The sequence below is a fragment of the Rhodamnia argentea genome, chromosome 10, assembly GCF_020921035.1.
Source record: "Rhodamnia argentea isolate NSW1041297 chromosome 10, ASM2092103v1, whole genome shotgun sequence".
Classification (NCBI taxonomy): domain Eukaryota; kingdom Viridiplantae; phylum Streptophyta; class Magnoliopsida; order Myrtales; family Myrtaceae; genus Rhodamnia; species Rhodamnia argentea.
The window spans coordinates 16,658,274-16,666,073 of NC_063159.1; positions in this window are offsets into that span (position 1 = coordinate 16,658,274).

Here is a 7,800-nt window from a genome sequence, read left to right on the forward strand (position 1 = left end):
AGAAACACATGTATATAGTAACGTTGGAGGAAATAATCTCCCCTTTTCTCGAATGTGATTATGTCACCCTTTTCCTTTAAAAAAAAATGTTTTCTTGCGAGTCCGTCCTCCATTCTGTGCTATTCAAATTCAAACTAAGAGAATATTTATCTCTTACCTAGTTTAGAAAGTGCTGTGACCAATCATCAGACATTCACGGGGTGCCGTGGATTATGACACTATCAAGACGAGTTGAAACATGTTTCAGAGGATTTTGGGGTAAAGCGACGTGCCATCAAGCTGGAGTCTGGATCTGGGCTGGTCAAAGGACGGCCTGTTTCCTTGTTTTTTGGGGTCAAATGACGACCTGTTGCTAAAGAACTACTTTTTCTTAAACAAATTCTCTCAACTCTCCGTGAACTGTACGGGACGCTAGGGACGAGCCAGACATGGAGATGCCCGCTATTCAATTAGCCTTACAAGCACTGCAAAACCCGTTAGGTTGTAAAGGCAGTGTTGCTACTCAAACACTGTTGGAGATGGAAGACCTCTTGTATTGAAAAGAAACATGTCATCGCTTGGTAATTGCTGGTGTTCAAATCGAAGTCTTGCATTGAAAAGAAGCATGCCATCAACTTGGTAGTTGCTGGTGTTCCAATCAAAGAGGAATCGATCAATTCTCTTTCTGTTCCCAATCTTTCTGTCCTCCTTTGGGAAATACAGCGGTGCGATAGATGAGGCATCATGTGATAGGCGAATGAGGACGGTCGGTCCTCAGATATTAGGCTTCGCATGCGCTTTGGAGATTGGAGAAAGAGTAGTGAAGTTGCCCAAAGAACTCGCAGGGTCACCTTCGATTGGTGTGTTGTAATTGTTGTGCCCCAACATGTGAAATTGGACCAGCAACGGGGGGAAAGGCAGAAACCGCAGAATCCTAGTAGATATTGTGTTTAGCAAAGGTTATTGTGATCGTAGTATCAATTGAGCATTGTACGAACAAGCCTACAGCCTCGGACAATGCAGTCTACGCTCAGTGATGGCATTTCCAATACGGAACGATTCTTTTTTTTTTTTTTTTTGGGGGTCAAAGAACAATTCATTTTAAGAGCCTAATAAATGTGCACAACTGATGGCTTCATTGGAAGACAGGCGAGGTTTCGACCTGCATTTCATCTTCGAGCTAAGCCATTCAATAATAGCGCAACGCGCTAGGGCTGAGCAATCCTGTTGGTTCAACTCGAAAATTGGCGTTGACCGGTTTAATTTCAAGTTTTATACTTTGAACAGGCCGGTTGTACATGGGAACACAGAACTGCAAGGTTAGTTCCAAAGAATAACCTAGAATAAAACCAGTTTACCCTTAATTCTAAGTAAATGTACTTTTTTTTTAAAGACAGGAAGTATTTGTTGAAATTGAATACGAGAGAAAATAAAACCCCGGCCAATTTCCGGATAGACCTTGAAACCGGCTAGTTCAGTTTCAGACCGCCTTTAGGGTCAATAGAATCGATTTCCGAGGTCAAAAACTGAAAACGAACCCTGATAGAGTAGGTTCTAGGATCTAGGTCTAGAACTTACTCACCTTCAAACTAATCATCTCTCTAACATGCAGTGGAGATATTTAGTTCTCATTCTCTGTTTGACAAATGCTGGCACATGCAACGGCGGAAGAGTGCTTATTTCATTATGGTGTGAATGTCTAGGTTTCTTAGACCACCGGATTAATCTCATCGATAGTGACAACTCCTTGTTCAGTCGTAATCAAATACTTAGGAGGACAGAAGACATATTCTTAAGTCCAACTATGTCGGATAACTACACGAATGACATCAGAATTTTGGCCCAATCTACAATGTCGTCCCTAAACTTATAATTGGTTTCATGTGGTCCCTGAATTTTTAATGTATGTTAAATCCAGTTCCTAATTTTCGATTTTATTTTTTATAGTAATTCAAGGTAATGAATTTTGCTGATTTGACTTTCAATCCAATAAGTTTGAACAATGGACTAAATTTATACATGGATTATCCACATAAAATAATCAACTTAAAATCAAAATATGATAATCCACGTTATCAAATCAAATAAATAACCGTTTCTCCAAATATAATGACTTAAAGGGATTGTCTTATTCTAATTAGATTTAAATTTCTTGCGTATATGATCAACGCGCAAATTTTTTTGGTCCTCCGTTCAAACGTAATGTATTGGAAGCCAAACTTGTAAATTTCTTTAACTTGAATTAATGGAAGGACAATACTGACTATTTTCATATAGTCCAAATTTGTACCAAAATTTCAAGGTCCATATTGAATGGATTAAAATTTTATGAACGATATAGTATATTGGGCTACAGTTTTGGGACCACACTAAACAAATTAAAAGTTCAGGGATTACATTATACATTAGACCAAAATTCAAAGACTATTTGTATCTTTTTCCTAACTATGTATACGAATTGAATTGATTTTTGGCAAGGTCAATTTCTTATGACTTCTTGATAAGGAAAAAGAGGGAATAATTATCAAAAAAGTCATAAATCTATTGTTGTTATAAATATATTAATAACATGCGGATGTTTCAACTTTCACCATTTCCTCTTCCAATGTATGTTACAAATACATTGATATACATTGATATGGATTGATGTTTCACTTTTTACATTCCATGAGCGATTTTTCCTCTCTTAATGTAATGTACCTTCTAGCCTATAAATAGAGGTTTTTGTAAACTTGTTGATAGATGAGGAAAAGAGTTAACATTTGCTCCCCACTTCTCTCTTATCTCTTCTCTCATATTTCAAGTTGGTTTTATGTTTAAGTTGATTCCAAAGATCATCGTTTACTTTTACAACACGTTATCGGCACGAGCCGGTTAGAATCTTGGATATCACTTAAGGTAACACACATTTTTATCTCCATTATCTAATATCTTTACAATTTCTTTTTTTAAGTATGTCAAATATTACCCAGAGAGAGTTTGCAACGTTAGATATTACCGGAAGTAATTATCTAACATTGATTTTTGATGTCAAGATACACTTAACATCATTAGATCTCAGTCGATCTATTCTCCCAGAATCTAATTATCCTCCAGCCCAAAAGGCTAAGGCTCTTATCTTCATCCTCCACCATTTACATGAAGATTTAAAGGCTGAGTATCTTACTGAGGAGAATTTACGCTTTGATCATCAACAAGAAGTGGTCCTTCCTCATGCCAGGTTTCAATGGATCAATTTACGCTTTCGGGATTTTAAGTCCGTAGCAGAATATAATTCTGCTATTCACCGAATTGTATCACAATTAAGACTGTGTGGCCAGCAGATCACATAGACTGAAATGTTGAAAAAAAAACATTATCTACCTTTCATGCTAATAACCTTGTACTCCAATAGCAGTATAGGGCGAATAATTAATCCAAGCATTCAGAGTTAATCTACGTACTACTTGTAGCTGAAAAACACAACCATTTGTTGATGCAAAATCATAATTCTCGTCCTCTTGGATTTGCACCTATGCTTGAAGCACACGTCACACGTCACAGAAACAAGAGCCACGGGCGTTGGAAGGGCAAATGGCGTAACTTGAAAAATCAACCTTATAAGAGCCTAGATAGAGGTTCACAAGGAACTAAACGTGGTCCACAAAGAAAAAAAGGTCCAGAAGTACCTAGCCAGGTTGGTACCAATGTTTATCATAGATGTGGTTTTACAGGCCATTGGTCTCGCACTTGTCGCACCTCAAAGCACCTGGTTGATCTCTATCAAAGGAAACAAGATGACAGAAAAAAAGGAAGCCAACGTTGCAACCAAGCCCTCAATGGAGAATAAAGAATCATCTCTTGCTAATACATCTTTTGATATTGATCATTTTTTGGATTTAGATTAAGCAATATATATATATATATATATATATATATATATATATATAGAGTATATGTTAATGTTTATTCACATTTATTCTCTTAGTTTTTGAAAAATATTCATGTTTAATAATATAATTTCATTTTTTTATTTTTTTCATCAATGATGCTAAGCAATTACCTCGAGGAGAACATTGGTATTTTTTGTCTTGTAAACAGTGGTACTACACACACTATCCTCCAGCAAAGGAAGTTTTTTGAGATAATAAAAAAATGTGAATGAAATATTACCACTATTTCAGGCGATAGTAACATTATTACAAGCTCCGGAAGAGCACGTGTAATACTACCAATGGGTACAAAATTTTTTATTAATGATGCTTTATTTTGCTTACGGTCTAAAAGGACTTTCTAAGTTTTAAAAATATTCGTTACAACGGGTTTCATGTTAAAATCGAGACTGAATGTGGTCAAGAATACTTATATATAACCCGGATGAGTGAATACAGAAAACAAATTATGGAAAAGCTATCATCATTCTCCTTCGGATTATACTATACTTATATACATATGAGTAATAAACATGTTGCGATGAACCTGAAGTTCCCAAACCAGAAGGTTTTCAATTATGGCATGACCGTTTGGGTGGTCACCTATGGTTGAATATGATGCACCGAATATTAACACATTCAGTTGGACATTCATTAACAAATCGTGGGCTTCCTTCGCCCACTGATTATATATGCGATACGTGCGCTGAGGGTAAATTAATTGTACGGCCGTCTCTTACTAAAGTAAGAGTGGAATTTCTTATATTTTTACATAGAATTCAAGAAGATATATGTGGGTCTATCCACTCTGCGTGTGAACTTTTCGGATACTTCATGGTTCTGATTGATGCTTCAACGCGATGGACATACGTTGACCTGTTGTCAACACGTAATATAACTTTCGCAAAATTACTCACTTAGTTAATTAAATTACATGCCTAATTCCCTGATTACCCGATCTAGAAGATCCGGTTAGATAATGCTGGTGAATTCACGTCTAAGGCCTTTGATGTGACTATTGTATGGCTATTGAGATAAACGTGGAGCATTCTGTGCCACATACTTATACATAGAACGGCTTAGCAGAATCTTTAATTAAACGCCCGAGAATGATTGATAAACTGTTGCTGTTGAGGGGTAAATTACCCTTTAGTTTATGGGGACATGCGATATTGCATGCTGCATCATTGATTAGAATTCGACCCACTGCATATCATGAATGCTCACCGATTCAACTTGTACGTGGATGTGAACATGATGTTTCCCATATGCGAATATTTGGTTGTGCCGTATATGTTCCTATACTACCTCCACAGCATTCCAAAATGGGGCTTCAACGTCGACTTGGTATTTATGTGGGATATGAATCTCCATCTATTATAAAATACTTAGAGCCCTAGACGAGTGACTTGTTTCTTGCCTGGTTTGCTGATTGTATATTTGATGAGACACGTTTCTTGGCATTAGGGGGAGAAAGCTCGAAGCTTAAAGAATGTAGTGAAATTTCCTGGAAGGAAGATCAATTGAATTATCTTCATTTACATACAAGCATGACTGAACTTGAAGTTTAGAATATTATTGATTTGCAACATTTAGCAAGTAAACGCGCGGATGCATTTCCCGATCACAAAGGGGTGACTAAGTCCTATATTCCGGCAGAAAACGCACCACCTAGAGTGGAGATCCCCTTGGGACCAAAAATGTCGGATGAGCCTAGTTAACGCCGGAAGCGTGGACGACTCACTGGGGCTAAAGACATAAATCCGCAGAAAATAAAAAACATTCAGTCACCCAATACGCTTCTTGCAGAGGAAAGTTATCCTAGTGAAATTAGTACAACCGCCCCAAATAACAATCTCGGGAATATGGAACGACCAAATTTTATTAATATAGGAAACGATGAGGATTTGGTTGATGTTAATATAGAGGTTGCAGTGAATTATATGAATACGAGGAGTGAGATATGATAGAATTACAACTGTCGTCGACGACTCATTTGCCTCCTCTGTAGCATTCACTGTCTCAAAAGATAATCTAAATCCATAGCCAAAATCCATTTTTGAATGCCAGAAGCGTTTAGATTGGAATAAATGGAAGGAGGCAATTAAGGCGGAACTAGACTCGCTTAATAAACGTTGTGTTTTTAAACTTGTTATTCGAACACTCAAAGATGTTATCCCTGTTGGATATAAATGGGTGTTTGTAAGAAAATACAATGAAAATAATGATGTGGTAAGATATAAAGCAAGACTAGTTGCCATAGGGTTTTCGCAGAGACCCGGTATAGACTTTGATGTCATTTTTTCTCCCGTAATGGACAATATTATGTTTCGTTATTTGATCAATATGACAATAAGTATGAATCTAGATATGCCCCTAATGGATGTTATGACTACATATTTATATGGGTCACTTGACACCGATATATATATGAAAGTCCTTGAAAGATTTCCAATTCCTAATATGAGAATGAATGAAATTCGCAATATGTATAGTATTAAATTGCAAAGATCATTATATAGTCTTAAACAATCCGGTTGCATGCGGTACAACCGGTTAAGTGATTATCTCATGAAGAGGGGATATGTAAATAATGTAATATATCCTTGTGTGTTCACAAAAAGGTCACCAAATGGTTTTGCCATCATATTCGTCTATGTTGATGACCTGAATATAATTGAAACTCCAAAAGAGCTCGACAAAGCTTGTTCTTGCTTGAAAAAGGAATTTGAAATGAAAGACTTGGGCCAAACCAAGTATTGTCTCGGCCTACGGATCGAGCACCTCCCGGAAGGAGTTTTATTGCACCAGTCTAATTATACGAAGAGGATATTGGAGACATTTTATATGTATAAATCTCATCCTTTCAGCACACCAATGGTGGTCCGTTCACCCGAAGTGGACAAAGATCCATTTAGACTTAAAGAGGAAAATGATGATAGGTTAGGACTTAAAGTTCCTTATCTTAGAGCTTTGCACCAGGCCTGACATTGCATTTGCGATAAATGTTCTAGCTATACACGGTGTTAATCCAATCCGAAAACATTGGAATGGCATTAAACATATTCTACGTTACCTTCAAGTAACTGTTGTTCTTGGTTTATTTTACCAAAGAAACAAAGATTTAACATTAGTGCGATATTCGGATGCTAGCTATATGTCCGATTCTCATAATGTCAAGTCACGGGCTGGTTATGTGTTCCTCTGTGGAGGCACGACGGTTTCATGGAAGTCGGTAAAACAAAATGTAGTTGCTACTTCCTCAAATCATTATGAGATTATTGCATTATTTGAAACTGCCAAATAATGTGTTTGGTTAAGAACTTTGATACACCATATTCAAGATTTATGTGGCTTATCCTCAATTCATGATGCCTCCGCTATACTTTTTGAGGATAATGTGGCTTGCATTGCACTGCACAAATGCATGATGGATTTATCAAAAGTGATAGAACTAAATATATTTCACCTAAGTTATTTTACCCCGCACTAACTCCAAGAAAAAGGTGAAATCGATATCTATCAAATTCGCTCTAGTGATAATCTTGCAGATTTGTTCACTAAATCCCTACCTACTTCCACATTTGAAAAACTTATATATGGAATAGGAATGCTTTGACTTGGGTGACTACTTCAATCAGGGGGAGGGGATTAACTATCCCCGAAGGATGAAACCCAGAAGGTTTATGGCTGTACTCTTTTTCCTTTTGTAAGTTTTTTTTTTCCACGTGGTTTTACTTGCCAAAGATTTTTAATGAGGTAGCCTACGTGCAATGACTATTAATATGAGGGGGAGTATTATGCGCATTGTACTCTTTTTCCCTTCGCAAAGTTTTGTCCTATTGGATTTTTCTTGGCAATGTTTTTAATGAGACAGTTTAAACAGCGTATAATAAAAATGTGAACATCC